Raw genomic sequence first — 21854 nt, 5'->3', positions numbered from 1 at the left:
TCTGTGTATGGAAATCTACTTTGTGTAACATCCCCTCAATTCCCCATGAGGCTGATATCTTTAAACATACTTTACACTGAGAATGAATTTACTCATCTACTTCAATTTCTACAGAGGATTTCATTGTAGAATTACAACCATCTACTTTTTCATTTCCAACACTTCACTAATGCAAATCAGGCTTATTTAGAGCTAATTAAGTTGAATAAATATGTATTGAAGGTGTTACCTGTCAGATGGTTTTCCTTTAAGTCCATAAAACATTTTCACTAAAATTAACGCCAGTCACATCGCCATGTTAGTGATTTTTTTTTTTTTGTGCTACCTCCATTTCGCTTTGAATTCAAATCACACTTGAAAAACCCAAATACAAATAAGCACATTTATAACCACCCACATTTCCCTGATTTCTCTAAATAAACTATGGCCATGTAATTAAACTTTGCATTACAGAACACTCACTAGACAGCAGGATCACCAAGAGGAGCAGAACCTGGAGCACCTGCCATGTAATGAGAGGCTGAGGGAGCTGGGAATTATCCAACCTGAAGAATAGACAGCTGCCCACCAGCATTTTTAAGGTGGTTACTTAGAAGACAGAGCCAGAGTCCTCAAAGTGGTGAGTGATGAGAGGATAACACACAACAGCAGCTGAAACAAACTAGATTCCAGACTGACTTATGGAAAAACTAAATAAAAATCCCCCTCCAACCTCCTTTTGCACTGTGAGGCAGTGAAAATAGATCTAGGGAGGTTGCAGACTCCATCCTTAGAGTTTTTTAAGACCCAATAAAGCTTTGAGCAAGGGGAGACCTTCTGAAGTCTCACCCTACCTGAATTACTCTACGCTTCTATGATCTTCAGGCAACAGAGAAAATCAAATTCTCATTTAAAATTACCGATCAAACAAGGACACACCCTTAAAGAAGTGGGCTCCTCTGTATCAAAAGAGCAAACAAGATTTCAAAACCATTTTAAATTAACGTGAAATATTTCCTTTTATATTTTTTTTTCCTGTCAAACTGCAGCAGCAGCTTCTGGCAGCCTCCCAAAGTAATATTGCCATGAACAATTCAAAACCATACTCCATCGTAGTCTTAAAATAGCTACAACTTTCTCATTATCACAGAGCCACAGCAGTCCTTCCACACAGGGAAAAATCTGGCAAGTAGTTTTCCACTGCAAACACTTTTTATTTCCCATTATCACCCGTATGCACTTCTATACAACAAAACTGAAAACCATGCAAAACTCATGCTTGTCAGCAGCTGAACAGAAGTACAATTACTCTGCAAATTTAAAACAAATCAGACAACTTTGTTTATGATATTCTGAAGTTACAAACAGTGAGCATTCTTCCCTGAATCCATAACAGCAAGGAGACAAAGCAATTTTACTGGATTTAACTTGGACTAATAAACAAAGCTTTGTTAAAGTTACCAGGACTTAATATAGTAACACTACCAAGAAATGTAGGCTCCAATGATCTTTCAACAACAAACTATTTGGGATCTGTATATTCATTAAATATTATATTTATACTTGTGCTTCCTAGGATTCATGGGAATGGAGGCACAATCACATTTGAAAGGGTAGGCACTGAAGGTCAGGTTTTAAGAAGTCAATTCAAGGGACCAATCTGTTCTTTACAAATAACACAAGCACATACCCACCCAGAAAATCTAAACAAACTTCAAAACATATGAATAAGCTTTTGAGGGTTAAGAAACCTGAAGTGACAGGCTACTCTTAAGGTTCTTCACTGCCAACAGATTAGAAGGTGTGTGCAGTGCAGCTTGGAAAGACCACCTAAACTCTTATGAGCCATGCTTAGACTGACAACATCCTGGTGAAACTAATTCTCTTTGTTTATGATCCAGAAACAAATTAAAGCTAATTTGACATTTTACTGGTCCTTCACACCAGAATCACATCAAATAATTTGTAACTATTTGTCATGGTTTAAACCAATCCACACAGGTCGTCCACTCACTCCCCTCCCTTCTTGCCCACCCCCCCCCCCCCCCCCCCCCCGCTCCTGGAGGGACGGCGAGGAGAATCGAAAAGAATGCAACTCCCACAGGTTGAGATAAGAACAGCCCAGTAACTAAGGTATAACACAAAATGACTGCTGCTGCTCAACCCAGGACACTATTATACAACTAAACCATGCATGTGTCAGCCTAAAATCTTTACATATATAAAGAAGTAGTTTGCTCCTAAACACAACATAATCTGCACCTGCCAAAGGATTACTATCACAAACATCTGAGATAAAGTAAACAGCACCAAGTAAATTGTGAGGACCACTTTCCAGATATTTAATATTATTGACCATCCATCACTGGATTAAAACTTTGGACAAATCCACTTTCAAATTTGTACCTGTATCAATCATTTGCAGCAACAACAATTTTGACAACACTTAACCTAAAATGAAGTTTTAAACTTTCTATAGTCAATAATGTTCACTGTTAATCTGGAAACATTGAGGAAATTAAATTACCACACACAGAAGACACAGAACATGCTAAGAGGTAAACATGATGAAAAAACATTAGTGACATATTATTGTATGTTGAAACAGTTATTGTGTGGGTATGTAAATACATCTAAACAAATATAAGGGAAACTGGATGCTTTTATAAGTATCAGATTTATCAATATAGTAAAAATGAACAACAAATAGTTAGAACATTTTGTAGAAGCATTCCAATTTCTGTCACACATCAATAACCATGACACAGGATAAAGGAAAACTTCTAATAAACCTGCTCCAGGAAATGATTTATGCAAGAATGAAAAAAGTCGGTGCATCTCCAAGGCCTCTCCTAAAAATACAGGTACAAAATTTACTAAACCTCCCCATTTGCTGTCATAGTAATTCAGAAAACAACTAGAAGACTTCCAAAAAGAATTACAACTGGGCAATTACATGGAACTTGAAAGCGATGAGGGCTCTGGGTTAATCATTTAAGATCTGCAAGGCATCTGCCAGTCTAAATTAAAAAATGATGTTATTTTCATAGTTAGACCTGATGCCAAATAAGGAATTATTTCAAAGGGAAGAAAACCAGTATCACATTAGTAAACAACTGTTTGCTGTGCTTGAAAGGTAAGTGTAGGTTAGTGCAGGGACAGAAAAGCTTCTTGCACCTTCATTTAAACAGAAGATGCAAGAAATGAAACATCAGGTTTCTAATGAAAAGATATGCTGGTGCCATATGAAGATTGTAGGGTTTTATTTGGTAGAGTAACAACCTACAGAGACAGTATGAATATGCTGCCTTGTGTTTCCCCCAATAAAATAAAAGCATAAAATACAAGGTCCCAAAACCAAAACCACATCTGTCAGCACCATGACTGCACAGAAGAGATAACACAGAATACACTGGGTTTCAGAAATAGTATCTAGAACAGGGTAAGACTCTAGGAATTCCTGAGACAGTAGCAAAATTAAGCTAAAGCAACCATGAAGGGAGCGAAAGGGGAGGGGAAAGCATTTCACTCCACATATTAAGCATAAAGCAATGTAAGTCCTTGAAAAAACATGGAAAAGCTAAAGTCCTCAAGGTCAAGCCAGCAACAGCATCCAAGTTATACCAGAGAGCCACTGACATAAGCATCAGCAACTTTAACACTAGCAAATGAGCATTTAATCTAATGAAGTCAAAAGTAGTCACTCATTCCATTAAAGGGTAATAAAATTTTAGAATTACCATATCATGGAATCACAGACTGGTTTGGGTTAGAAGGAACCTTAAAGTTCATCCAGTTTCAACCCCTGCCATGAACAGGGACACCTTCCACTAGAACAGGTTGCTCCAAGCCCCATCCAACCTGGTCTTGAACACTGCCAGGGATGGGGCAGTCACAGCTTCTCTGGGCAACCTGTGCCAGTGCCTCATCACCCTCACAGGGAAGAACTACTTCCCTGTACCTCATCTAAGACTACCCTCTTTTCAGCTTAAAGCCATTCCCCCTTGTCCTATCACTACATACCCTCATAAAAAGTCCCTCTCCAGCATTCTTATAGGCCCCCTTTAGGTAGTAGAAGCTGCTCTAAGGTCTCCCCAGAGTCTTCTCTTCTCCAGGCCAAACAAGCCCAGCTCTCTCAGCCTGTCTTCATAGAATAGGTCCTCCAGTCCTCGGTCATTACTCACCATGATGTCACCCATCCTCTCTGACCTGATACATTTAGACTACTTAACTGAAAAATAGATTTTAACATTTAAAAGTAATACAGTATTGACATTAAAACCAGGCCCAGAGCAATGCCAATTCAGGCATCATAGTTAAATGTATTGACTACAATGCACACCAAACCACCTTCACAAATCCAGTCATAAACTTCTACCTGTACTTATTCCAGAGTAGAGTCGACATGGAGTGGTGATCATGGAATCTCCTATTTTTAATTTACCATCACAGACGCTTACAGGGTATAAAATCCTTCCATGTGCAACCTCTTAGTAATGGAGTCTGCGGCCCTTACCTTTCTTCAAACGATACGTATTATTCTACTGATATGAGACTGGTGGGTCTTCTCCCTTAATGTCTAAAGGACATTCCCTATTCACGTGTACTTACTAAGTGTACATTTTCCAGACAAGCCATATGAGCTTTCAAGTCTCTTCAAAAGGCTTCTCAATTCAAGCCATAGCTAGAACACAGAAAGCATGCCAGCAGTACAGCATCAATGGAATAATGTGCAGGTAGAATGTATATTAGTATTTGCCTTTCTGCACCGGAGTTTCTAAGTCAGTTAATCAAATTCATCAGTAATGCATTATAAAAAAAACCCTGAACCTTACAAAAGAAATATCACTTCACAGAAAGTTGCAGTCTGGAGCTACTTGTTTCCCTAGCTCCAGTTCTCAACCCAGCTTCCCATCTTTTAGAAAAAAGCCCTCTGGAATCCCTCAAGTTGCCAACTCTCTGCAAGCTGTACAACTCCACACCCACTGCTGAATGTGTTTGTGAAGAATCAGAAAGGCTCCTCTCCCAGGGAAAGCATTCTCTTGTTCCCTAATGTGCCCTGTATTTGAAAGGGCAAGTCATCATCCCCAGAGGACTCAGTATGAACTAGTGCAAACGATCAAAAGTTCACAACAGTCAAGTGGCTGCTAATTCAACAAGCAAATCAGAAGTGGACCAGTTGCCTGCCTACTCCTATTTTACAGGCTTACGATAACAGGTAGTTTTGAAGACATTAGAAGGAAGACCTTGCACTAACAAAAAATAATATCCTGACAACGAAGTTCTACAAGTGGCAACAAGTAGCTTCGTGGAAAGCTTGGCAAATATTTTCTCAGTGCACTAGCTCCTGTGCACTGATGTGTATATGTTTCTTAAAAAAAAGAAAACTGGAAGGAGTAAAAAACCCAAAACACTTCAGTTCTGTCCTGATTGATATTTCTGCTGTCTCTGAAGGTGGGTTGGGTTGTTTTTTTTTTTTACTGTCTTAATTTCTCTTGGAATCTGACTCCCACCTTATTTTCAAAGAAAATCACAACTTCCAACAAGACTCAACATAAGTTTGTAACATTACTTTTTCTAATTATCAACTCAATTGCTTCCTCCTTTCAAATTATATTGAAAATGTAGCTTAGGGTGATATCCCTGGCTTTTATCCTAGCAGGCTTTCTTGTAAGAGAATTACAAGCTCTTTGTGAGAGAGCAATGATATAGTAGGACACATGCCATCATGGACACAGAGTAATTTGTCTACTGATGGACCTGTTAGATAGTTCACATGCTTTATATCACAGTAACAAGAAAAAGCAGCACCTACTTCAGCAACAATAATTATTTGCTAAGGCCTGTTTTCTAGCAATTGTCAGAAGTCTATTCCTTGTAATTTATGGCAACATTTATTTCTGTCCACTTTTACAAACTTATTGCTTCTGTATTATTCTATGAATAATGTCTTTCTCTTGCCATGATTATATTTTTTCCTGACTTTTTCTTAATATCTGGTTGCCAAATTCTAAAGTGAAAATTTAGTCACGAGCGGATCAAAGAAAGTAGTAGCTTTCCCTCCATACACGTAGCCCTGTATAGCAAGTAGCTGTTAAATTTAGCTATGTTAGGTAGCATGACAGAAGCAAGTGGAGTTGTTTCAGAACCATTTGTCACATTACCTCTAGAGTCAGCATTACATCTGTAGGAAACCTATGCCTGAAGGTTGATCCATGGTTTTCTAAACCCACCCAGTCTATTTTCTCTACGCTGTATTCCCTAGAGGGAATGCATACCTCCCACATTGTCAAAAGCTGATGCAGCTGACAGGAAAGCCTATGGGGTAGTAAATACAGCTTCAAAGTTTTCTATTAAGAAAGCTTTCAGTTGCTTTTGCTTATTCTTCCTGAAAGATATCCCTTTAGGCCACTGTAGTTCTACTGCTAAAGATTTAACTGATGATTCCACAAGAGAAATGGAAATTTTATGTTATATAATGATATACTGTATAAAAAAAATACACTAACATTAAAATGACATCCCCTGCTTGGGCTTTCCTCCAACTTTCCTTTCAGAACATGTAAAACCAATGCATCAGCCTCATTCTCTTTCATCTGCTGCATTTAGTTCCTTTCACTACATGATTTGCTTCTCTGAATACACATAATACTATTAAGAAAGTACCATTCTAAGACTGTCTCTGTTTAAAACAATGGGCTGGAACTAGATGATCTTTAAAGTCCTTTCCAACCCAAGCCATTCCATGATTCTGTGACTATGATGAAGTCATCCACAAACCATTCTTTGCTTCGGTTCCTAAGAAAGGGGAGATTGGGAGTATCCTGCCTAACTCATGCATGGGGCAGCACCACACTTTTGAGTGCACTCCCCTTCAAGCAACAGGCAGGTAGTTTGCTGAGCACAGAAAGTTTGATACTCCTGCATTTCATATCTGCCCGTGTATGTTATGCATTAATGGGTCCACTCAGACCACACCACCTCTGGCATACAGCTTTTCCATCCATTATAACAAACAACAACCCAGCAAAGAGGTTGTGCACCAATCACCTAGATTTTGGTGACACAAATACCCTATCATACACAAAAGCGTAACCCAGTCTACTTTAAAACACTTACTTCAGTTTTCGCTTGCCCAGAAGCCTCCAGGTTTAATAAGTCATTTCAGTCGTAGAAAAAAGAGACACCCAGTTCAGCATGAGATGAGAGGACAACAGTGTGCTCATTTCTTCAACTTTCAAACAGTATTTGACTTTTGTGCTGTAGCTGGCCCCTGACAGGAACGGAACAGGTAGGAAGATGTTAGCACTGCCAGAATATTTCAGTCAACATTACTTTTTAGAATGGAAGCAACCCCCAGAATAGTTGCTACTAAAAACAGTCTGCAGAAAAAAGGCAGTACGAGTTCTTTTTACGTTTTATCTTGTGTCAGGAGGTTTGACATCAAGTAGTTGGAATTGAAAAGAACTTTCCCTTCTAAACCTTTAAGATGTTTCTAATGTGTGAACTGTATGCAGACTTTTAACCATGCTTCTGTTCCCCATACATAGTTAGGCATCTTTCTGCACACAGTTAAGCATTTCCTCTCTCATCCCTTCCCAAAGAATACTGCCATTTATTTGTTTCTTCTCCCAAAATACATGCAGGAATGACTTTCACATGAAAGCTGCTATGTAACTTGGCAAAGTCAGAAGGAATAGACCACGAAACAAAACTTTTACCTAATTCACGTTCTTACACAAATTGTCTCCTTTAAAAGAACACATATGATATTAAAGATTTACAGTTGCTTCTCATTAAATTAATCTTGCATTCCAAATTAACTATTGCTAGTTAACACTAACTCTACAGCTCAGGAATATATTAACACTAGACTTTGCTCAGCCTCGACGATGCTACAGGCCCATCTCTTCAGCAAGTGCATCTTTTGAAAGTTTCCTTCTAACCAAGCAGTGTAAAAAGGGAAAATCCCACATTTTACTGAACACACTTCTGTATCACATCTCTTGTGATGTTTGCCACACAGTGGAGCTACATACAGCCCCAAATGTTGTATGCTGTGTGTTAATGCTCACTGCACTTACCAGCTTTGTTAATAACTGTACAGCCTAACTTTTTTAACCACCTGAGCCACAAGTTAATCTTAAATAGAAAACCGTAGCAGGACAGAGGTTCTGGTTTTGCCCAGTGCCAATCCTGTATCATGAGATATCTGCCCTTCCAAATCAGTTGACTATAAACAAATATATGACTACTAGCAAGCAATAAGCACAATAATGCCCCCAAAACAGCAAAGCCATGGGCTTTTTAAACATACTTTTGATTAGTACCTACTGTGACAAGTCAGTTTACAGGCCAATTGCAAATTACTCAACATCTACACAAATTGAAAACTGAATTTGCTTTCTATAGTACCAAGAAAAATAAGAGTTTCCATGAAAAGAGTACAGCTAATACCATTCTTGTGCTCTTAATTACAAAAAATGCATCTGGAGAATAAAAATACAAAAACAAGCCAACCAACAAAAAAAACAAAGAAACTATCAATCACTCAAAGTAGGAATTATGGGGTTTGACTGTCATAGCACAAAGACAGCAGGCAGAAACCATCTAGCATCTTCAGGAGTCACTTCTTGTTTTAAATCAACTAAAAACGTTTGCTCTGAAATGGAAGGTTTCAGCTTTTCAGCCGTGAACACTGAAAGAAGTCACATGCTTCAGAACAAAAATTCAAGCCACTCAGAGATGAAAACTGAATCGACTTAAAAGTCTGAAAGGAAATAATGAGCACTCGGAATATTTTAACGTAACAGCAGAGAACTTCTTTTTACAGGAAAGGTAAAAATCAAGAGTTCAACTTCAATAGTAAACTCGAATTTGCTATTGAAGCAATGACGCTAAGCTACGGCTTGCGTCCAGACTGATTCAGCGCCAGGGTGCGAGTCAGGAACAGCAACAAACCACTCCGGGCAGCCCAGTCCCTGTCCTACCACCCTTCCAGTGTCAGTCCGAGTCCCTGTCCCCGCGGCTGCCGGCCACAGGTGTCCCATGGGCAGCGGGTCCCCAGAGCGCTCGGGACGGCAGAGATACCCCCGCAACAGCCTCCAGCAGCCTCCCTGACCACCCCAGGAGGCGAAGAGGCAAGCGACTGCGGTCGCGAGGGAGAGGGGCTGGTCCAGAGGAAAGGCCCGGGCCGGCAGCAGCCCCAGCCCGAGCACACCGGCGGGGGGCCAGGAGGAGCGGATCCCAGGCGCGGGGAAGGGCAGGAGTTAGGGCCGGGTACCTGTCCAGGGAGCGGGGCCGAGTGCGGAGCAGCTCTGCCGCTGAACCGGGCCCCACCAACACCCACCGCGACGCCGCCGGGGGCCCGAGTGCGGCGCCGAGCACACGCCGAGCGGGCCCACCTCGCGCCCTCACGTGACCAGCCGGCGCCTGCTCCGCCCCGCGGGACGCGACCCCGGTGCCTGCCGGGAGTTGTAGTCCGGGTGCGGGAAATGGGCGGGGCCGCGCGCCGGGCGGCTCTGTCTCTCCTCCCAAGGAACAAGCGGCGGGATAGGAGGCGATGGTTTCGAGCCGCCCCAGGGGAGGTTTGGGTTGGATATTAGGAACAATTTATTCACCAGAAGGGTTGTCAAGCACTGGAACAGGCTGCCCAGGGCAGTGGAGTCACCATCCCTGAAAGTGTTCAAAAGCCGTGCAGATGAGGCCCTCAGTGACACGGTTTGGTGGTGGACTTGGTAGTCCTGGGGTAACTGCTGGACCTGATGATCTTAAAAGTCTTTTGCAACCTAGCTGATTCTAGGGTTCTAAAAGGAGCGTGACCAGCAGGTCAAGGGAGGTGACTCTGCTCCCTGCTCTGCATTCATGAGACAGCCCTGCAGGTCTGCGTCCAGCTCTGAGGCCCCAAACACAAGAAGGACATGGACCTGCTGGAGCAAGTCCAGAGGGGTCACAAAGGCGCTCAGGAGCACACCTCCAACTGTTCAGTGTGACTTCACCTTCCGCTGCACACAGCCACAAGCACCCTGTGAGTCCCATACCTGCATGGTCAAGCACCAGAAGGTGATGTGAGCTGGAAGAAACGTGCTTTGTTAAGTCATCCGGCTGATGATTCACTGGGTAGCTATTTGGATCTGTAAGGGTATACGTTATTAAAGTTATATGTGTGATATTTAGGCGGTGTCTCTATTTTTGAGCCTGGTCCTTGTTCTTTTGTATTGCAGGGTATGGTCCCTGGGTCATGATCAGCCCAGACAGCTCACAAATACTTCAGCGTCTAATCCCTGGACCATCTAGATAAAAACTGGCCAATTGACAACCCTAATGTCATTTTAAGCTCAGTACAGTTAAAATAGTGTCAAGTCTTCTCCCTGAAGTGCTCTCTACTTTATCTATTACACTATTACCTGTCTGTATGTAATCATCTTTGACTCAGACCTTTCCCTAGCCCTTTATGTTCAGGCTACGTCTAAATCTGTCCATATAGCTAAAACTCCCATCTTCTCAAATCTCAATTACCTCTACATCCTTTCCTTTGGCCTTGGAAAATATAACCTTGTCTTGCTCATGCTTATTGAGAACACTGCTATAAAGACCATTTTTCTTAGTCTGTCATTTCCACCGTGTTATTCCTCTCTTTTCACCCCTGTGCTGGCTCAGCCTACTCTATCATGTTGATCCTTACCCAGATGTCTTTTACTCTGGAAGGCTTTGGTAGCCTGTCTTCACGTTATTTGCCATTTCCATTCACTGCTGAGATCTAACTCACGATGCCAGATTTCACAGCCCACTTGTAATACATTTAACAAGGTTCTTTTGTGCATTCTTTTGGCTGCCTTTTATTTATAAGGATCCTATAAACAGCCCAAGAGTTACTGATACTTTTTCTTTAAAACTCTTCTTAAAACTTTTCTTTCCTATAATGTCTACAATACAGCATCACAGTTCTTCATGCTGCCTCTCCTGCTTGTATTCCTCAGTTCTCTCATTTCATACTTTGTAAAGCTCTCAGAGAAGGACCATTCTTTGCATTGATTCTGATCCATAACAGGGTCTTGTAGCACTATATAAATGCAAATAATAACCACACATGTGGAACTGAGATGCTGGGGAGAACCTAGGTGTCATGAAACTGGTGACAACAAAGTGCAATTTGGGAGCATAACCATACCTGATTGTAATACTAACTTGTTCTCCTGCTATTCTGGTGAGTAGAGGGGCAAAACTAAGGGGAGGTGGGGTGTTTGCATGTTTACATCAAGCCCATAAGTCAAGTTAAAGATGCTTTATATCCATCTACCTTGCAACAGTTTTTGCTGTTCTGTCTGACATTTAAATAGCAAAGTCAATGTAGTAGTGTTAAACACATCATACACACATAGGTATGTCTGTATGTTCACATGCGTACATTTTTTTCCTTCTGTGAGTTAGATATTAGAAAAGACATGGTATATCAGTGATTCTTTGGCTGTTCTAGCACTGTGCCCCTTACATCTTTTGTTTCCTGTTATTGTCCTCTGTTTGCTAACTTGATGTTTATTTTTGTCTCTGCTAAATAAAGACTGACAGATTTCATTCTTTTAAGCTGTACTTTAAGACCTCTCTAACCTATTTCTAGCTACCTTTCCCCTCAATTAGCCTAATCATTTCTTTATCAAGTAACACGTTACCAAATAAAACATCTATAGCACCCTAAAAAAAAATATCTGCCCCTTGCTGCTTGACTCACAATAGCAATAAGGTGAGTTATGTAAGAGGCTTGTTGTATTTATGGATCCTGCTACTCCCGAGGGCTGGAAATAGCAATTGTATTTTGGGAGCCATTTCAGAAACACTGACTGAATGTACATACTTGTTATTGTGAAATCAGGCAGATGCGAGCTTTCAGGTACCTAAGTTTTGTCATGCACAGTACTGCTGTCACCAAACCCTGGCAAATGGCAACTAAAGCATACATATATATATATGCGTGTATGTATATACACACACACACATCTACTGTGCCTAGTAGACATATAGCTCCCATTAGATGCTGATTCTTTGTCTTCAAAGACAGAGAAAATGAGTATCAGGTACTTGCTGGTTCTATATTTAGGTAGAATAAAAGACTATAATTTTCTCCATGCAAATATTAGAAGCAGCTAGTATGGGTTTTTTGAGAAATAGCTGCATTTCACAAGAAGGCAAACTCATCCTCACATGCATCATACCAAATCTGCATAGTAAGTAAAAGGTTTTGAGAGAACTAGAATGAATTTGGATGAAAAGAAACAAACAATTGGAAGTTAGTAATAGCCACTGAATTACCAGAACTGTTAGTGGAATTAATTTTAGTACCTTCAGAACAATGTTCCAAATTAAGAGAAATAGAAAAAAATCCTCTTAAATTAAATAGCACACAAAGGAATAAGCTTCCAGTACACTTCAATGTAAATTGCAATGGAAAGTTACCTGTTAAATGTGTAAATAGAGCTCATAAAACAGAAGGATCTTTCAGACTAATACCTGTTAATTGCTTTGCTTTTGCTCTGTGCTCTGAAGTTCTCTGAAGGGCTGAGGTTCCATTCAAATCCCAAAAGAATTCTAGTGGCACAGGGCAACTGAGACCACAGCAGTGCAGTTGTTATAGTTAAAACAGCCTGTAAAAACACAGCATATTCGCATTGAACAGTTTTATAAGCATAAAAAACCTGTGTAAGATGAAGCCCGCTGACACCCTCCTTCCATTGACAAGGTCCACGCATGTACAACTGAAAATACAGTAGTGTCTGAATCACTTAAAATTCAGCATGTAAGTTATTCTAAGCACCATTTTAACTATGCCAATGAGCATAAGAGAGATGGGCTGTCAAAACAGAGATGATACACACTCTGCTCAGAAATACTCTTTGTTTTATAGCACAAGAGTCACGGCAACTGACAGGACAGGAAGGGAGACATTTCCACCAGCATTTATACTCACAGTGGAATATTTGTGCATTTTGAAAACACAGCACAGCCCCTCTCAGCTGTCATCCCTGATGAAGAGGAGTTAGCTTTCGAACTTGGACAAGCTCCAGGCAGCAGACTGCGGTTGCTGAGCGGCAAAGAGTCCTGAGGTCACAGGAACAGCAGAGAGCATGTAGAAAGGTCAGCACTGGGAAAGCCCCTCCTCTTTAGAAATGTGCATCTATTTAGATCAGTACACATTTTCACTTGATTTCCATAATAGTATTTGCTGTCATATTGTCAGCAGTAGTGACTGCTTATGCAGCATAGGCAACCAATGAGTTGGCAAGCTGTTCCAGGCACCACTGTCCATCAGAGCTTTACCCATGCAACCCAAACCATTCTATGATTTCTCTCTCTAAAGCCCAGCTGACCAATTAATTCTAAAGAAATTTTGCACTCTCAGGTGTTGGTGATGAACTTCACGTTGGAGTCAAGCCTGTGTCAGCAGAGGCTGCCAGTGCATAGCTAAAGGAATTGAGAATATAGTTTCTTCTGGGCTCTCCAAAGCTCATGCTTTATTGATTTGGGTTTAATTCAAATTTCTGCAACTATGTTTCACAGGGAAAATAGATCTAATCTTGTTATTCTAAGGCATTATTCTTTATAGTAAAAAAGAAAACCCACCACCATAGTCAGTGTCCCTAAATATGTCACAGTGGGGAGGAGAGAAACTCAGTTTCAGATGCAATTTTCTTTCCCATTGTTAGAGAAAATTGCCATTTATTGGCAGGATTAAAAACAACCGGCATTCATGGTGTTAGCAGGAATCTCCGTTGCAGCAGTCAATGAATGTTTTTCTCTTAACTCCCATGGGTCCAAGGATCATTCCCGTGGGACTGAAAAAGCCATGCTGCTGTCAATCAGCTAGCCTGGCTCATCTTTGCACTCTGGTGAGTAGGAGAAAATCATTATATTATGAATCGGATTTTCTCTAGTTGATCTAATGAGTGAAACAAAACCCCTCTCAGCTCTGCAAAATCACTGAGCCAAGTGAGGTCTTTGGAAGCCCTGAATATCACATCAGATGCTGATACAGGTTTCTTCAGACAATTAGCAAAGCGTCAAGCAGCTACCTGGAAGAAATAATGTCTTTTATTGGGGCTAATGCAGTCATTTCTTCCATGAAGCTTCTTGTGAATAATTCTTGCTGGAAAAATGGTACATGATTTCTTTTCATTTATATTTTAATGCAATTTATTATACAACTGTGACCTCCATTCAGGGTTCAGAAGATCAGAGTACTTACAGTAATCTTCACAGCACTTTGTATCTCTGTCTACAGCTTACATTCACAGCACGAAAAGAATAAGAAGTTAATGTACCAAATCAGAAAGTCTCTGTGTGGCTGTGTTAATCTCTGTGTTGAGTTATTATTTATTAGTAGTATTATGGTAGCTTCTAGAGACCAGGCCCTTGTTGTGTTGTATAAAATACACAAAGAATATATTTGCTCTCCAGAATAGCTCACAGTTTAAGTTCGAGGATGTGGACAAGAGGTACTACAGCTATTATTATGGCAACAGCCAGGGGCAAAACTATGTTCATGTTTATTGTGGATGCTGACACCAGGAATAAAATTACCTACTGACAGACAATTAAAATGAAAACATTATTCTGGGATGAGACCTCAAGGTGCAAGAAGATGAAAAGATCTTCCCTGTCTGATTTCATGCCAGGCCGCGCATGGTTGCAGATGGTGTCTTCCTACACTCTTGGGTACATTAGCCATGCATAAGAAGCTCAAGAGTTGTCAGGCATTTGAGTTTCTAAACCAGTCGATCATGGAGATGTCTGCAAGATGAAACAGAGGATAAAATGATGAAGCGGCTACCTATCCCTGTGAGTTAGAGAGTGCTGGGAAAGCGTGCACCTGTGCTGGTAGATTTATATGCGGCTTAGTGTGTTAGCTTTTGGCATAGCAGTTGGAAACATGGACATGTTTTCTGGCTTACACACTGGTAACCATTCCAGCATGCAATGGCCTTTTCTTGCTACTTCTAGTAAATAATGTTGGGCTCCTCTCTGTTGAGTGTGGTATTAATCTCACAACACATTGCTAGCCAGTTTCCTCTGAGAATGAGCCTGATGGAAGCATATCTGTGTCTAGGCATCCCAACCTCCCCCCAGTATATGATTTTGAGCTGTTGATTGATTGTACCAAATTCAAAATACACTAGGGCTCTCAAGAATTAAGTTTCACAGAGTAGACATGTAGGGAAAAGGGGGTCACTTCCCAAATACTCACCAGTTCATCTCTTATAACCGTGGATTCCCTTCAACCATTCAGACATGGCAGGTTATCATTATGTGTGTGAAGAAAATAAAAGAAATGTATAGGTGTGTGAGGAGATTAAAAAAACCCAAAGCCACACACCAACCAACCAACCAACCAACCAAAAAAAAAAAAACCATCAAAAAAGCATACCTTAGTTAAACATTCAGAACAGCTGTAAATGCCACATCTGTAAGAAATCACTTCCACTGTTTGGGAAAAAAACTGATCAAGAAACACGTTAAAGCCAAATTGCAAATGTGAGAGCAGATAGCCTCTTGGAGCACTCAGGTAGCTGAACAGCAGGAACTCAGTCTCTGAGTGGCTGCAAATAACTACAAATGTACAATTGTCCACACAAATTATGAAACACCAACAGAACACTAATTTTCCATGTAGGTTCGGAGCGTGGCCTGAAATTCATTGGAAAACTCATTTCCCTTTTGAACAAGGGATTGGGTTCTCAGTCACTCAAGCAGCAAAACTCAGCCTGTTACAGCCAAGCATTTACAAGTATTTAGTTTAAGTTTCTCTTTGTATAGTCAGTCACCCGCTGCAGGCAGCAGGAACGGCTGCTTTCAGGCTGAAAAGGCCAGCTGCAGGCTAATCTGCTTTGCATGGCCTGTGTCATGCAGGGAGCAGGGGCTGCAGGAAGCTGCTGCAGTACCAGGAGGCTCTTTGATCTGGTTGACACAGCAAAGCAAAGACATGGGACTAATAATAATAATAATAATAATAATACTTGCACATTTACAGGCCTAGCTGCTCAAAGCGCCTTATCAGTGTTAACAAATTACCCATCAAACTATCTCTGTGGAAGACAGACTACCTTTATTTTATGGGTAGGTAAACTGAGGTGCAAAGTTTGGCTGGGACACTAGCAGCTTCTGATTTACAGTGATGAACCCACTGCTGGGCTAGAAACCCTCCCCAGACAAAGGAAAAGGACTCTGCAGAGCAGCAGCGAGTATCCAGCAATCAAACCCACCCAACCGCACTCCCAGCCCTCCACTGACAAAAAAGACACCATTACATTTCTGCAGGTTTTGGTCTGAGGTGACCACACCACAGGATTTAGGGAAAGGCGATCCCTGTGTGGAGGCACCACTTGAGGCTGTAAGTGAAGTCCTAGCCATAAAATCTGTCTCCAGGGCACTCATGTGCCCTTTGTCCCTACCTCTCCCTCTTTCCTTCGCTTCAGGTACACCCCAGCAATGTTACATTCACAGCATTCCACCTTGGCACCATGGCCAGCTTGGCATTGGAGTGGTAATGCTGCACCAGGCTACCCAGTGCAGCAACAGTTCCCTAGCCCATGCTGGAGCTGCTGTGCTGCAGAGTGAGGCCAAAGCCAGGCTGTTCCCCATACCTTCACACATAACCTGCTACACAGGGGAGCTTCCTGCTTACTCTGGGGATAGATCAAAACTCACATCCGTCCCTTTTCTCCTGCTGTTTCCCCATAGGTCTGCTTTCCCCTGCTAGCTGTCTGCACACGTGCTGCATTACTATTAGTAGTATACTGCTATGTTGTTTCAAACACAGGTCATAAGCCAGAACACCTTAGCAGAGTAAAGATCTGGAGGTTTGAAGCAGAAGTAGGACTCCACTTGCTTTTCAAGATTCAGAGGTGGCACTTGCAAAGACCTTGTTGGCAGGAATATTGGCTAAGAAGAGAGAACCACTCACATTTTCACTGTGAGCCCTGGCAGGGCGAGGTGTGCCATGTCTCAGAGCTTGTGCAGAAAGTAGGTGAAATCAATGGCTCATCCTCCGCTGCCTACCTGCTGGGCTGCAAGCTCTCCTGGCCAGAATGAGCCAACTGGCTCTTGAGGTTGGAAAATTAAGACACCAAGAGGCCTGACTCACAGCCCCATTTTGCCCACAACAAGCCATACAGAAACAGCCAGCTCATCCTCCCAGATGTGTGAAACAAAGTCAAAACTGGTGCACAGACAGCCATGCACAACCCACTGGCTGTGAGACATGGCTGCCAGTCCTGCTTAACTACACTTGAAAAACCCCACTGGTGTCTGTCTGCCTGCCTCATTAGGCACTTAAATATCTTTGGGATTCCAGTCCTGAGCCTTTTGTGCTTCACAGTCCTCTGCTTCTGAGGACACCATCAACTATCCTGAAAGGGCACAGGAAAACAGATATTTATTAAGGACTCTGAAGCTCAAAGAGGAGGTTAATGGGAACTGCTTAGGCAAATAGTGTAGCCAGCTAATAGGTAAAAAAGAATAACTTATGGGCTGGGTAGAGGAAAGGAACACAGGTCCTGCTCTGCCAGGTAATTCTGCTTTCCCGGCTGCCATACAAAGTCAGCAGGGCTGACAAGGAACAGTCTGTAAACCTGAAACGAAGCATGTTTCGAGTAGTATGGGGAATAAATGAAGGAATCAGAGATTTGTGCTCGTCTACAGGTATACGATATAATTGGCATCACAGAAACATGGTGGCATGGCTCCTATGACTGGTGTGTTGGAATGGAAGGTTATAGGCTCTTTACGAAAGACAGGCCCGGCAGATGAGGAGCGGGAGTAGATATTTGTGTCAGTGATAGGCTGGACCGTATGGAACTCTGTCTGGGGACAGGTGATCAGTCAGCAGGGTCAAAGAGAGAACAGCAATGGGGGACATTACTGTGGGGATTTGTTACAGGAAGACTCTATGGATGAAGTGCATTACAGACAGATAGGAGCAGCCTCACGCTCACAGGCCCTTGTCCTCACGGGGGACTTCAGCCATCCTAATATGTGTTGGAAGGACAGCACAGCCTGGCACAAGCAATGGAAGGACACTGAGCTACTAGAGAAAGTCCAAAGGAGGCCATGAGGATGATCAGGGGGCTGGAGCACCTCCCGTATGAAGGTAGGCTGAGAAAGTTGGGGCTGTTCAGCCTGGAGAAGAGAAGGCTGCATGGAGACCTCATAGCAGCCTTCCAGTACCTGAACAATGCTGGGAAGGGAATCTTCATTAGGGACTGTAGTGATAGGACAAGGGGTAACAGGTTTAAACTTAAATGGGAAGTTCATGTTGGATATAAGGAGGAAATTCCTTACTATGGGGGTGATGAAGCACAGGAATGGGTTGCCCAGGGAAGTTGTGAGTGCTCCATCCCTGGCAGTATTCAAGGCCAGGTTGGACAGAGCCTTGGGTGGCATGGTTTAGTGTGAGGTGTCCCTGCCCATGGCAGGGGGGCTGGAACTAGATGATCTAAAGGTCCTTTCCAACCCTAACTATTCTATGATTCTATGTTTCTGCAGCTGGCAGATGTCAAGCACAGCTCTGTATTAGCAAAGAAAAAAAGAGATTTCACAGCTTTAGAGCTTTGGGCTAGTTTCCCCTCAGGGAGTGAAAATAAGCCAGTCTTACCACCTCCTGCCACTGCCCTGGGTCTTGTCTGTCCCAGCTATTCATCAAATACAGCACAGCTCCAGGATGTGGAACCCAGCAGCGTCAGCACTCTGGTCCTTTTGCTCCTTGAAAAGGGATTAAGACAACATCAGAACAATTAAAATGTCCCCTTTTCTGATGCAAATCTGACTTAGAGCTTAAAATGGCATTTCTTTTTTTTTCTTCAACCAAATTGTTCAAATCTCAGACATTAAATGGCAGCTTCATAAACCTTGATGAGGACAAGAACAATGTGATTCACAAAACCCAGGAGCTTCTCACTGGTTTCTGGCTCTGACACCTGTGAGACAGGCAGCAGGGCCCAGCTGTGCAGCAGAGGGCCTTTTGGTGGCAAACCATTGCTGTAGCTGTGTGTTGTTTTAATTGGCAGGCAACCATGATGCAACCCAGACCAGCATCATGCCAGCCTCGAGAAAAAGAAGAAATGTCCAATCATCTCTATTTCCTGGGTTCAGGAGAGCAAAAAACCCAGGCTCCGTGTCCCCACCATGTGCGTGGTCATGTGTACTTGGCTACACAGAGGGCACACAGCCCAGCACACACTGCCCAGTGCAGACAGCCCAACACCAAAACACACAGCCCAATGCAGACAGCCCAACACTAACACACACAGCCCAGTGCAGACAGCACAAGCCCTTGTTAGGCAAATGGCTGCCTTGGGCAGACCAAGGGTATAAGCCAAGTCCCAGACCTGCCACGTAATGGGAAATGGATCCAGATGTGTATAAACCAGCATATTTGTCCTGTAAAGTGCTACAAACCCATTGAGCAAGCAAACAAAATTGCTCCTGCTAACTACAGCTCTACTGTTTTCAGCCTGGCTGCTTTAATAAGACGCCTTTCCTTGACTTTATGCAGGATTGTACACAGGAGGCCTGTTGACCAGCCAGTCTTAAGTTCTCAGTAACTCTTGCAGCTGCCAACCAGTACTTGCATTTTAGCTTACCCAGGAGAGACCCTTATTGGTTTTAAAGCACCTCACTCTCTTCCAGACCTTAAAAAAAATAAACACAATAAATAAATCTGCTATGTATACAGCAGGGAATAGCGAGTGAAACAGGCATTAATTTGGCATTAAGCACCAGACCCTGAGCTCAGCCTGAATAGATGGTGGGGCAGATGTGCCAGGGCCATGTGTCTCCCTGGGAGCGTGTGCCACCTGCCCTGAGTGCAGCAGCAGAGACCCTCGTCCTTGCCTGCCCTGCAACCAGATGCCAGTGTGGAGCGGGTGGTCTCCTGGGGCCACCCCGTACATCTGTGGCCCCTCTCCCACAGCATGGGGCCACCAGGGCAGGGCCACCAGGCTGGTGCCAGCCTCTGGCTCCTGCTCCCAGGCTGGTGTAAATCAGGGGTTACCCTGATGCAGGCAGTGGCACAGCTCCTGATTTACAACACCCTACACAAGAGGACAACTTGACCTTATGCTTCAACATCAGTGCCGCTTCCTTTGTTGAAAGCTTCTTAAGACAGACATGTAATCAATCCTGGAGAGACACTGAGCAGCAGAGCTTAGGTTCTGCATAAGTCAGGGCTGGGCTTCCCAGGGAAATTGCCTGATCCAGGCTCCCATGACATCTATTCTTAGGTGCTCCCTCCATGCTCTCTGATAGGAGTGTGTTTTTCCATTTTACTTTTGTCAAAAATGGGCTTCTTTAGATTAATATAATCCACAAAGAGAATTTTTCCATAGTAAGTCCGACTTACCTATGTGACCTTTCAGACAGACAGGCTTTTAGCGAGCTCAGCTCTTTGGAAATTCTAGCCTTTATGGGCATTTGATGTTATTTTAGAATCCAAGAGGAAAAAGCTTACTGCCTTGCCTCTGTTTTCATGGCCATAATTATGAGGGCAGTCTGGTGACGTAACTTGTTTGGGAAATAAATGATAGCTTTCAACAGCAAGTGCTGTCAGACACTTCATTCCTTGTAACCATTTTAGAAATCCTAATCCATTTTGCATTTCCACAGTACCAGATACTGCTTGTATTTATGCTTGTGTAAATCCTGTGCTACACCACTGCCTTCAGGAGACCTATTCTGCGTTTACACTGTGTGCAAGGCAGCAGAATATGGCTTGTGGCGTAAGTCTACATATGCCTTGTGGTATGATCTGCTAGTCCAGTAAGTACAACGGGAGAACCATGCAGATGTAGTCTTACTCCCCCACTAGCTGCAACTATTTGCCTTGGTGATATGGACCATGAAAGCAAAGGCAGGATCACACTTCGGGCATTTTCACACTTTAAACAGAGAGAAAAAAGGGGCAAGCAAAGTACAGATAGAGGGTTTTTTTTTTTTTTTTTTCAGAACAAACCGGACAATTTATCATGATAGAGGCATTACCAGTTACAGGCTGACACCAACAAGAACCACAGTGTTCCATAAAGCTCCAGTGACTGAAATGTTACCCCATGGTCTCCATGCCTTCACTCTGTACATCCCTGCAGTCCGTGCTCCAGCCAAGCTCCCTGCTGATCTGAGGTAGAGGCAGCAGCCCAGCTCTCAGGCTGCAACCCAAGCAGAGCATACTGGTTATGTGCCACCTCCCCAAAAGACATGTTCAAGAATCAGCAGTTACAAGTACAACCAGAGGCAGCAAGGTAATAATAATACTTAGTCCATTCTTCTTCCAAACTTGATATAGTCCTGATTCCTTACACCACCGCTCTGGCAAGGAAGGATCATCATTCCCTCTTGAGACATGAGGAACTGGGATATGGAGGGCTGAAAAGCTCTACCAGCAGAAAAGCTCGACAAAAGAAACCAGAGTGAAAACAAGTGGGTAACACAATGCAGGTACAAGATAAACTCTTCCATAAATTCTGTAGGAAACTGTTGGATTTTGAAGACATCCCCCCACAGTGTTTGTTACCCAAATCCTGCGGAACTGAAAAGCTGAAAGATGCATTGACACAAACAAAACGAAGAACAAGAAGAGGGCATTTTTGTTGTTTTGTTGTTTTTATCAACACCCTAGAGAAGGGCTCGTGGGCAGCAGCCTTGTCTGCCACTGCAAGTGCCGTGCTGCTGATGCAGAGTGTGCACTGCTGGCTCCCAGAACTGCAGTCAGACCCATGGTTCCACAAAGCAGCCAGTGCTGCTCCCTGGCAGGACACAGCTCATGATAGAAAAGCTGCTGAAGCGGTGCCAGTTTTCACAGCCAAACAAACTCACCTTTGTCCTCGTCACAGATG

At 42.8% G+C, this 21854-nt stretch overlaps 1 protein-coding gene across 3 annotated transcripts in view; it reads right to left on the bottom strand.

Moving 5' to 3' along the window:
• The window catches only part of MTM1 (myotubularin 1), a 44356-nt gene extending 34948 nt beyond the window's left edge, over window positions 1-9408 (bottom strand). For 2 of the 3 annotated variants that reach the window (XM_065690019.1, XM_065690021.1), the window contains exons 1-2: window positions 9263-9408; window positions 7099-7252 (exon numbers count right to left, since the gene is read on the bottom strand). The gene's annotated coding sequence lies outside the window, so the exon portion shown is untranslated. The remainder of the gene's footprint in view (window positions 1-7098; window positions 7253-9262) is intronic. The other variant, XM_065690020.1, reaches the window with a different exon arrangement.
• Between the last annotated feature and the right edge of the window lie 12446 nt (window positions 9409-21854).

This window comes from Lathamus discolor, chromosome 9, assembly GCF_037157495.1.
Source record: "Lathamus discolor isolate bLatDis1 chromosome 9, bLatDis1.hap1, whole genome shotgun sequence".
Taxonomy (NCBI): Eukaryota; Metazoa; Chordata; class Aves; order Psittaciformes; family Psittacidae; genus Lathamus; species Lathamus discolor.
The sequence above is the reverse complement of the archived record's forward strand: the minus strand, read 5'-3'. Positions and strand labels throughout refer to the sequence as shown.